The 11,163-nt window shown below is 35.9% G+C and overlaps 1 protein-coding gene across 3 annotated transcripts in view; it reads left to right on the forward strand.

The window, feature by feature from the left end:
* LOC106869343 (kelch-like protein 26) overlaps positions 1 to 11,163 on the forward strand; it is a 94,748-nt gene that overhangs the window by 950 nt on the left and 82,635 nt on the right. The window contains exon 2 of one of the 3 annotated variants that reach the window (XM_089361517.1): positions 3,020 to 3,094. The exons of the other annotated variants lie outside the window; for them this stretch is intronic. The gene's annotated coding sequence lies outside the window, so the exon portion shown is untranslated. The remainder of the gene's footprint in view (positions 1 to 3,019; positions 3,095 to 11,163) is intronic. 3 annotated transcript variants of the gene reach the window in all.

Raw genomic sequence — 11,163 nt, forward strand, 5'->3', positions numbered from 1 at the left:
TCATTGATTGTACGAAAACTTGAAGGCTTTCACACAAAAAGTTTTTGAGAACTTTCCAGACATTCTTCACCTGTTGACATTATCTTTGTCTGGTCGTCGTTGTTTGATTGGACACCTAGTTGTTCTTCAGTCCTATGTCAGCACACAAACTGACCTGGCCCATGATTAAATGCACCCCAGGACTACATTATCCACTGTCTTTTTATTATTATTTTTAGACGGTGGGTTGTGATCTGAGGGAGATTTGGCTACTGTTTCTAACGCCGAGGCTCTCTTGTAGGCTCGCAGGTCACTTAGTGTATCCTATTGGTGTTTATATTGTTGATTGTACTGATATCTTCATTGCATCTTGTTTAACCACACGTCAACTCCGGTTGAATAGACCTATGATAAATGGCATTCCAGCCATGACTATTCCGTCTTTCCCATGTGTATTTTTCCTTCCCTCAAGGGTTATGATTTGAGAGCGATTTAGTTATTTGTTACACGTAGCGGCTTCCTCGTTGATAGTGTTGTTAATGATGATGATGTTGCTGTTCTCCTACATTGTTGTTGACGGCTTCTTGTTGACCCCTGATCGGACAGGTCTCCAGTCAACAGTGTTTCTACAGTAACCCTCCTGTCTAATACAACAATCTTTCGGAGAAAGGATATAAAAACTGAAAGATCGCCTTTAAGACAATTGGGTGAAATATGACCGACATTTGGCTGCTATTTTTGCTGTCTAACCTCAGATTAGCCCTGATTGAGTTCGCCTATGATAAAATGTGTTTTAGCGGTGACATACTCCCCGCCCTTTTTCTTTTCTTTTATAGCAATTAGTATCTGTAGTTATTTTGTCATTGAATTGGTAACGATGGAGTTATTGCATTTATTGCCATAAATAAAAATAAAAAATACTTAATCCATTTTGATGTATGTAATAGCCACAGAAAGCATTCTAGCACTCTACGTTTCCATATTCGTTTCCTACACATTTTTTACACCTATTAGACTGGTTTGTTATTTTTGTCTTAGTGACTAGGAGTTAAACTATACATTAACCGTATATATATTATATATATATATAATATGTAATATATAATATATATGTAATATATATATATATATATATATATATATATATATATGTAATATATATATATATATATATATATATATGTAATATATATATATATATATATATATATATGTAATATATATATATATATATATATATATATGTAATATATATATATATATATATATATATATGTAATATATATATATATATATATATATATATATATGTAATATATATATATATATATATATATATATATGTAATATATATATATATATATATATATATGTAATATATATATATATATATATATATATGTAATATATATATATATATATATATATATATGTAATATATATATATATATATATGTAATATATATATATATATATATGTAATATATATATATATATATATATATATATATATGTAATATATATATATATATATATGTAATATATATATATATATATATATATATATATATGTAATATATAATATATATATATATGTAATATAATATATATATATATATAGAGAGAGAGAGAGAGAGTTTCGCTCTATCTTTTTTCTATATTATTGATTCCATTGCTTAACTTATGCACGAATATTCTCGCTTCGTCTGCGAAATATTTATTCCTATTACCTATATATATAATCTATGTGTGTGCGGGCGCGTTTTCACGTAAACGAAAAAAGAAAAAGCATGTTGCATGCGGTAAATATTAGATAATATTGTCGTGATTTACTGTAGACTGCTGCAATGTCAAGTAGTTAATTCATATGCAAAAAAAAAAAAAAAAAAAGTGATTGGGTCAGCATGTGTCTTTTTCTGCGTAATTAGTTACCTGTACCTTACAGGTCGTTGTACGACTACCCGAAGTATGTGAAAGGGCGGGTGTTTCAGCTTAGTGCTTCTCTGGGACCCTGCCCCTTTGAATGTATTATGTGTGTGTATACAGTGCAAGTTTCAGTAATGTTTATTCTTTTCGTTAATCAGTTATTCATCAAACAATAAAATATTACGATTTCAAGAATTGATACTTTCATAGGGTATGCTTCTGTACAGAACCTGTTACTGAAAAATAAACAAACTTTTATATAAATTAACATATATTACGACTTTAACATGACTTAATCTTTGTTTCCAACAATGTATTGTTGTTGGCACTCCGTCGCTTACGACGTCGAGGGTTCCAGTTGATCCGATCATGGGAACAGCCTGCTCGTGAAATTAACGTGCAAATGGCTGAGCACTCCACAGACACGTGTACCCTTAACGTAGTTTTCGGGGATATTCAGAGTGACACAGTGTGACAAGGCTGAATTACAGGTACAACAGAAACAGGAAGTAAGAGCGAAAGAAAGTTGTGGTGGAAGAGTTCAGCAGGGTTCGCCACCATCCCCTGTCAGAGCCTTGTGGAGCTTTAGGTTGTTTTCGCTCAATAAACACTCACAACGCCCGGTCTGGGAATCGAAACCGCGCTCCTATGATCGCGAGTCCGCTGCCCTAACCACAGGGCCATTGCGCCTCCACCCAACAATGTATTATGAATAGATCAAATCACGAAACTGTAAGAACTCAATTATCGTAAAGAAAATTTACCAGTTCTGTGCGCAGTGAGCACACGCAGAATGTAAATCCCTTATTCCTCATACGTAGAGCGTCTGACCACATCTATGATAAAACAATGACCAACCATTTTTTTTCTTGAAATTGGATCATATTATTCAAGGGCAGGTGTGATTTGAGAGAGATCTGCTTACTCTTTCCACTATATCGAATTTACGTGTGTATAATCTCTCGAGTGTGTCCGCTCTTGTGTGAATAAAATAGTGCTTATATTATATTGCTTTGTAATAAATAATAGAAATGCATAAGCTGTATGCATTTCCAAACTTAGAAGAAAATGAAATCAGATATGACAAGTAAGATGATAAGGTTTATATTTTTAGATAAAATTTCTGTAAAGTACATTCTGGCAATCAATTTCTGACACTTCTGCATAGTTATCTGCCTGAAATGCAAAGGTAAGTACAGCTTGTCAGTACATCATTGATTACATGCTAAACTCATGTCTCGTTCTGTTATAACGAAAATATGTGCGCGCCCGTGCGCTCACACTTTTCCACACATTCACACTAAGCGGCATCACGTAAGTTGTTTTCCTTGCGAATTGAGCTTAGAATAAAACTCTAATACAATCTGCAGCTGCAGATGTTTTCAATGTTAAAAAAAATTTGAAAGGGGTCATAGATGACATTTTCACAATCTTTCATGTTTACATGTGGTGCTTTTGAAGATTCGCTGAATCGCCTTTCAATTATTACGGTATTTAGTTACAACCCTTTCCGTTCTCAATGCTAATATCACAGATATTCACTTTGCCTTTCCTAATTCCGGAGTTAACATAAAATACCAGGCATGTAATTAATTTTTTTCCCCTATAATACAAGAGCGGAATTTTGTCTACATTCGAATTTCAAATTCTCTTTTGATGAAGTCTCTAAACACACACCCATTCATATATTATGCATATATATATATATATATATATATATATATATATATATATATATGCGCAGGAGTGGCTGTGTGGTAAGTAGCTTGCTTACCAACCACATGGTTCCGGGTTCAATCCCACTGCGTGGCACCTTGTGAGTGGATTTGGTAGACGGAAACTGAAAGAAGCCTGCCCTATATAATATATATGTGTGTCTGTGTTTGTGCCCCACCATCGCTTGACAACTGATGTTGGTGTGTTTACGTCCCCATAACTTAGCGGATCGGCAAAAGAGACTGATAGAATAAGTACTAGGCTTACAAAAGATAAGTCCTAGGGTCGATTTGTTCCAGTATGGCCGCAGTCAAATGACTGAAGCAAATCTACTACATATGTGGAAAATCGTTTGTGGCGTTGTTAGCTAACTCCTCTTACATCGTTTTATTTTGATGAAACTTGACACATGAGTAGAACTCGTGTCTGGAAACGTCGTGACATACTTAGATTGTTGAAAAAAAAATGATAGTACGGCCCCTGGAAGGGACCTTTATATCTACCTCATATAACTAATTAAAAAAAAAACATGCAAGGGAAATAACCCATAGATCTTGTACAATATTTTTTAAACACTCAAGGGAAATAACCCATTTCATTGTTTATGTTCGAATAATTTGAATATTGATTTTTTTGTGTGTCCTATTTCAAATTTTTGCAGACAATATCACTTTTATACTTTATTTGACACGTGAGTAGAACTCATGTCTGGAAACAACCTCGTGACATACTTAAATTGTTTAAAAAATCGATAATAGGGCCCTTCCAATGGATCCTTCCATCTACTACATATTACCTATTTTATTTAAACAGCCCAAGGGAAATAATCCATACCACCTGCAGATTTTAGTAAAGCAATCAATATTTGATTTTCATAATCAGCCGACCTAATTCTGCATTTCACTACTCACCGTTTTAAACTGCTAAACATTAATATTGCACTTCCTTAATTTGAATCTTAAACATTAAAGACTTCATTCATTTCTATACATACATACTTTTTTGAATGCCTATTACTCCGATAATTCTGTATTTTTACAGTTAAACTTTTTCCATGACAGTAGATAATTTTTTTATTCCACAACATATTTGTAGTGGCTTCATGCAGACATAGCATAGATTCAATCCTTGGTTGCCAAATTTCACTTAACACTTCAACAGCACTTATCTCACGGTAAAACAATAGTTTTTCTGTGAATGATATCAACTATACATTTCCCAGCTGCCTTCACTAAGCAGAATAATGTCTTTGCCTCTCACCAACCTCCGACAACTTCTCTCACCAACCTCCATAAACCTCTCTCGCCGATCTCCAATAATCTCTCCCTCCTCCAACTGACAGTTGTTTGATCTTTTCCGTGACAGAAAATACACATTTTGTGGCAGTTATAACAAAATTGCTTTGTTTCAGATGCACATTACCAAGATGGTAACAAACTGCAGACAACTGTTGGGGTGGATACTAATGTCCTTCGAGAAAAGAGACTAAGAAATCATGTTCACCTTGTGGAAAACCTTTGTTCTCAGCTGCCTGGACTACTGCTCTCAGTTGTGGTCATCACATAGTGCTAGATTAATATCAGAGCTTGAAGCGGTCCAATATTACTACACGAAAAAGATTGTAACAGTGCAGCAGATGAACTACAGGGAGAGGTTGAAAAAATATGACTTTACTCCCTGGAGTAAAAACACAACAGATATGTAATAATCTATGTATGCAAAATTCTGAAAGAGTTAGTTCCTAATTTCAGCATGAAGTGTTATACAAATAACTGAACTGGATGCCATTGCATTGTTTCAAAGGTACCATCCACCTCATCTAAAGTCAGGACCAGGTATTGCAACAGCTTAGGGTTCAGAAGCCCACAATTCTTCAATAGTGTACTGGACATTCTCCTATCTACAGTTCCAATGAATGAACAGCCCAGCATGAGATACACATATAAAGGCAGCAATGTCAAACTCCCTCATACACCAAATGGGCCAACAACCAAGCAGAAAAGCACATGCAAGGAGTGGTGACATGAAATCCCACCACCCTGAAGAAATCAGCTGAAGATCAATGTCTAAAAGTACAAAATCATAGTGGTACTCCAGCATGACCACAGCCATGTAGCTGAAACAAATAAAAGAATTATATATGTATGAGTGTTATATGTGCAAGTTATATATAAATATATGTATATATATATGATAGATCGCTGACCAAACACCATTCAATTGTTTTTATCCTTGTTTTCTCCATATTCTTTCTGTTGAAGAGCGTAGCTCGAAATGTTAAAGACTTTCTGTATTCCCGAGCGTCAAACTAATACATCCTTTTGTTGTTTACACCACTTGTCCTCGTCTGTTGTTGTTTTTTTTCGTACATTCTCCCATATATATATATATATATATAAATATATAAAACAGAGTTTGTGTGTGTGTGTATGTTCCTCCTGTTGCAAATTTTAATGTATGAGGTATCAAAAGATTTAGTAATCTTTTGGCTACCAACTAAAGAATGTTTTTTGCACAACTCTTTTACTATAATAATAACCTTGAAAACGAGATTTGGTCACACAATTTTGGGGGTGGTATTTACTTAAGGGAGACAACTCTGCCTGAACACTCCATGTGTTAGATAGAGCATCTGTTTTGGCTTTGGCATGGTTTCTATGGTTGGATATCTTTCTTAATGCCAACCTCTTTACAGTGTGTACTGGGGGCTTTTTGACGACACTGACACTACTGAAGGTATTGATTAACTTGCACGATAAAGGAAAGAAGTAGAAAAGGCGCTCTTGACCAAATGGGAGTGTATTTGAAAGAGGGGAAGGTGTTGAAAACTAAAGTATGATAGAGGGACAAGCACAGATTTCTTACTATAGCAGAGATACTTAGCTACACTGGTATATATGAGGGTGTGTAAGAGTAACTGAAAGGAAGGTAAAGCTGATGGTGACACATTGTATTCCCATGGTACAAGGTGAGAGTATGGGAAAATACAGACAGTGGATCAAGAGGAGGGAAAGTGAGGATCATCTCAGATTATAGATGAGACTAGAGGTGGATGTGAGTGATGAGCAAAGGTGGAGGTGTGGTTAGTGGTAAATATCAATATGGATGGGGGAAGGTGAGAGAAATATAACTAGCTCAGGAAAAAGGAGCTGACAAAAGGTGGCACAGGAGGACAGAATGCAACAGTGTCATATATCTGTAGTCAAATTGGAAAGTAGGGAGATAAAGTGCAGAATGTTAAAGTGAAGGAGAAAAATGAGCAGTGGTAGAGATGGAGATTAGAGGTACATAAGGGTGGCTATTGTGAGTGGGTAGGATGACAAAGATGGGGAGAGCATCAGTAGTGGATATGAGAGGGTTTTGATATCTAAAATGTAGCTCAGAAGGGAGGGGCAGATAACTCAAGGCGCAGAAAACAGGCGAATGGTGGGAAATAATGTAAAAACAGATGATGAGAATGAGGAATGGGATTTAAAAGTGGTAGCACAAAAGTGGGATGACGTATGTGCCAATTCTGCCCTCAAATGCTTACAACAGCTGTGTAGTGTCATAGAAGATCAATGGCGGAATCTATGTGTGTGTGTTGGTGTAGGTATCTATATACACACCTACATATATGCACATATATATATTAATATATGAATGTGTATATTTATATTGTGGCTATAAGGGTCTTTGACTCTAGTTTCTAGCAGTGTAGGCTACCCTGCATCCTCAGTCACTATTAGTGACAATTGAATTTTCCTTTTTGGTTTTATACTGTGTCTAGCCACCTTTGTTATTATATATATATATATAAGTTAAAATTAAAGTTAAAGTTTAACTGTAAAATTTGAAATTTACATGTTGGGTAGGTCCCTAGTAATATGCCGATATAGCACATTCACAGCCTATGGCTACTTGGTGTCATCTATGGTAGTTGTATAATCATCTACATTAGGAATTCCTCAGTATGCATTGAATATAACAGAAACAATAGATACAGAAGATGGAGTATATTGGAAACTTTATCACAATGATCATTTCAACACAGCCTGCATCGCTCCCTTGTGAGTGAGAAACTATGCAGTGAATTATGGTGCATCCTACGATGCAGAAGCATCTCTACATGCAAGTTTCCCATTACATAAGTAATGAATGTTTCACTCTTAATCTTAACATGTTGATAGCAGTTGTATCTAAAATACATTTAGATACGATGCAGGATGTGGTGAATGTTGTGATAAATAAAGTTTCCAATATACTCTATATTCTATATCCATTGCTTCTACTATATATATATATATATATATATATATATATGCAGGAGTGACTGTGTGGTAAGTAGCTTGCTTACCAACCACATGGTTCCGGGTTCATTCCCACTGAGTGGCATCTTGGGCAAGTGTCTTCTACTATAGCATCGGGCCGTCCGAAGCCTTGTGAGTGGATTTGGTAGACGGAAACTGAAAGAAGCTTGTATATATGTATATATGTGTGTGTATTTGTATGTGTGTCTGTGTTTGTCCCCCCAACATCGCTTGACAACCGATGGTGGTGTGTTTACATCCCCGTAACCTAGCAGTTCAGCAAAAGAAACTGATAGAATAAGTACTAGGCTTACAAAGAATAAGTCCTGGGGTCGATTTGCTCGATTAAAGGCGGAGCTCCAGCATGGCCACAGTCAGCTTGCATGAAAGGAAAAGAAAACACAATATCCTGTACAAAAATAAAATTGTTTTAAAAAATCAAAAAATATCAACCAGATTGTGGCTGAGAGATAAGTTGACTCAAAGTAGCCACCTTCAGCTTCCACCACAGCTTCAAGACAGCTCCAGAAGCTGATGCATGTATTCCTCGATATGTATGTATGTATGTATGTATAGATAGATAGATAGATAGATAGATAGATAGATAGATAGGTATGTAAGACTGATTAATTAGGAAGAGAATTAAGTTAGATGATTTGGTTTCGTATTGTACTAGAGAGAAGTACAGCTGATGCCCTCTTTTCTAGTAAGACAAATGCAGCAGAAGTTTAAAGTGATTCTACTTGGCATTCATTGACTTGGATGAAGCCTTTGACAGGGCCTCTCACTCTGTGATCTGATGGTCTTTGAGGAAGCTAGAGGTAGACAAATGGCTTGTGAGAGCCATGCAAGTTATGTGTAGGAATGCTGTCAGTAAGGTGAGTGTTGGCAACAAGAACTGCATTGAATTTAGTGACCAGGTAGGAGTTTGCCAATCCTTGGCTCTCAGTCTTCTGTTCGTTATAGTCTTCCAAGCCACAACATTTTGGATTACACTGGAGAAAGGTAGCTTTATGCTTGGTGATGAGAGGTTAAAATATGAAAGAAGAAGCAGAACAGGTTTCTTGCTGTAGAGAAGATTACATAGCTACTGCATTATAGAGTAGGTGAGTGTAATTGTGGTGGTACTGGAGGGATAAAGATGGTGGTGATGAGTTATCAGAGTGTCTCTGAGGATACCAGAAGGTGAATAGAGGTGAATGGAAGCAGAAGAGTCAGAATGGTGTATGGTTTGAGATAAGGTAGGGGAATGAATATAATGAATGCTGAATAAGGATTAAGGATAATTAATGATAAATATAAGTGGGTAAAGGAAAGTAGGTGAAGACTAGAGATTAGGAAGAGTTGAGGAGTAAATACAGAGAATGGTGGACAAGGGTGAAAGAGTGATATATGAGTTGAAGGGAACTAGTGGAGTGTAGGTGGTGACTGGCGGTACAGAAAGGGTTGAAGAACAGCAGAAAAGTAATCATAATACAGTAGAGAGGAGAGAAATGGTGATGAGATGTGAATAGGTAAGAGAGGGAGAGAGATGAATGTGGTATGAGTAATATAAGATGTAAGTGAAAAAGAATGTTGTTAAGAATGAAGGATAAATGCCAAGTGAGGTGGTCCTGTGATATCAGATTACTTATATCACAGAAAAAGTTAATGAAATATGTAGTTCTGCTGTCATTTAATTATAACAGCAGAATACTGCAGTTAAAATGTAATATAGAGATGATGAAGCTATAGGGAAGGCTTGATAACAAAATTGGGTTAGAGTCCCAGATGTATATATGCCCAATTACACTTTCAGAACCAAAATAGGCAGGTCTTCTGGAGCAATGCATATTGCCATTTGTCCTGGTTCTATGTCATCCCATCCATGAAGTTCAGTGTCCTGAGATCAGTTGTATATATGTATGTGTATATATAGATATGTATGTGTATATATATATATGTATGTATATATATATATGTATGTATGTATGTATATATATATGTGTATATATGTATGTAGATATGTGTATGTATGTATATATGTGTATATGTATGTATGTATATATATATATATGTGTGTATATATGTATGTAGATATGTTTATATATGTATGTATGTATGTGTGTATATATATGTGTGTATCATCATCATCATCATCGTTTAACGTCCGCTTTCCATGCTAGCATGGGTTGGACGATTTGACTGAGGACTGGTGAAACCGGATGGCAACACCAGGCTCCAATCTAAATTTGGCAGAGTTTCTACAGCTGGATGCCCTTCCTAACACCAACGTGTATATATATGTGTATGTATATATATATATGTGTATATACATATGTGTGTGTATATATACATGTGCATATATATACATATGTATATATATATGTATGTGGGCTGTGACTGCTGAGGACATGCGTAAGCTCGCAAGGAATGAAGCCAGTATGCTCCGCTGTTTGTGTAATGTCAATGTGCATACCCGTCAGAGTGTAAGTATCTTGAGAGAAAAGCTGAACATAAGAAGCATCAGTTGTGGTGTGCAAGAGAGACGATTGCGCTGGTTTTGACATGTGGTGAGAATGAATGAGGATAGCTGCGTGAAAAAGTGCCACACCCTAACAGTTGAGGGAACCTGTGGAAGAGGTAGGCCCAGGAAGACCTGGGCTGAGGTGGTGAGGCAAGACCTTCGAACATTGGGCCTCACCGAGGCGATGACTACTGACCGAGACCTTTGGAAATGTGCTGTGCGTGAGAAGACCCGGCAAGCCAAGTGAGATCGTTGCCAGTGCCCCTGGACTGGCTCTTGTGCGGGTGGCACATAAGATGTACCATCTTGAGCATGACCGTTGCCAGTACTGCCTGACTGGCCTTTGTAGGGTTTTCGAGCGAGATCGTTGCCAGTGCCCCTGGACTGGCTCTTGTGTGGGTGGCACATAAAAGACACCATTTCGAGCGTGGCCGTTTTCGTGCGGGTGACACGTAAAAGCACCCACTACACTCTCTGAGTGGTTGGCGTTAGGAAGGGCATCCAGCTGTAGAAACTCTGTATGTATGTCTGTATATGTATGTATATATATGTATATATATGTATGTATATATATGTATATATATGTATATATATATATGTATATATATATATGTTATATATATATTATATACTAATATATATATACATATATATATATATACTATATATATACTATGTATGTATATGTATGTATATGTATGTATGTATATATATATATGTATATATATGTATATATATAATATGTAT

This window comes from Octopus bimaculoides, chromosome 1, assembly GCF_046866305.1.
Source record: "Octopus bimaculoides isolate indiv1 chromosome 1, ASM4686630v1, whole genome shotgun sequence".
NCBI classification, from domain to species: domain Eukaryota; kingdom Metazoa; phylum Mollusca; class Cephalopoda; order Octopoda; family Octopodidae; genus Octopus; species Octopus bimaculoides.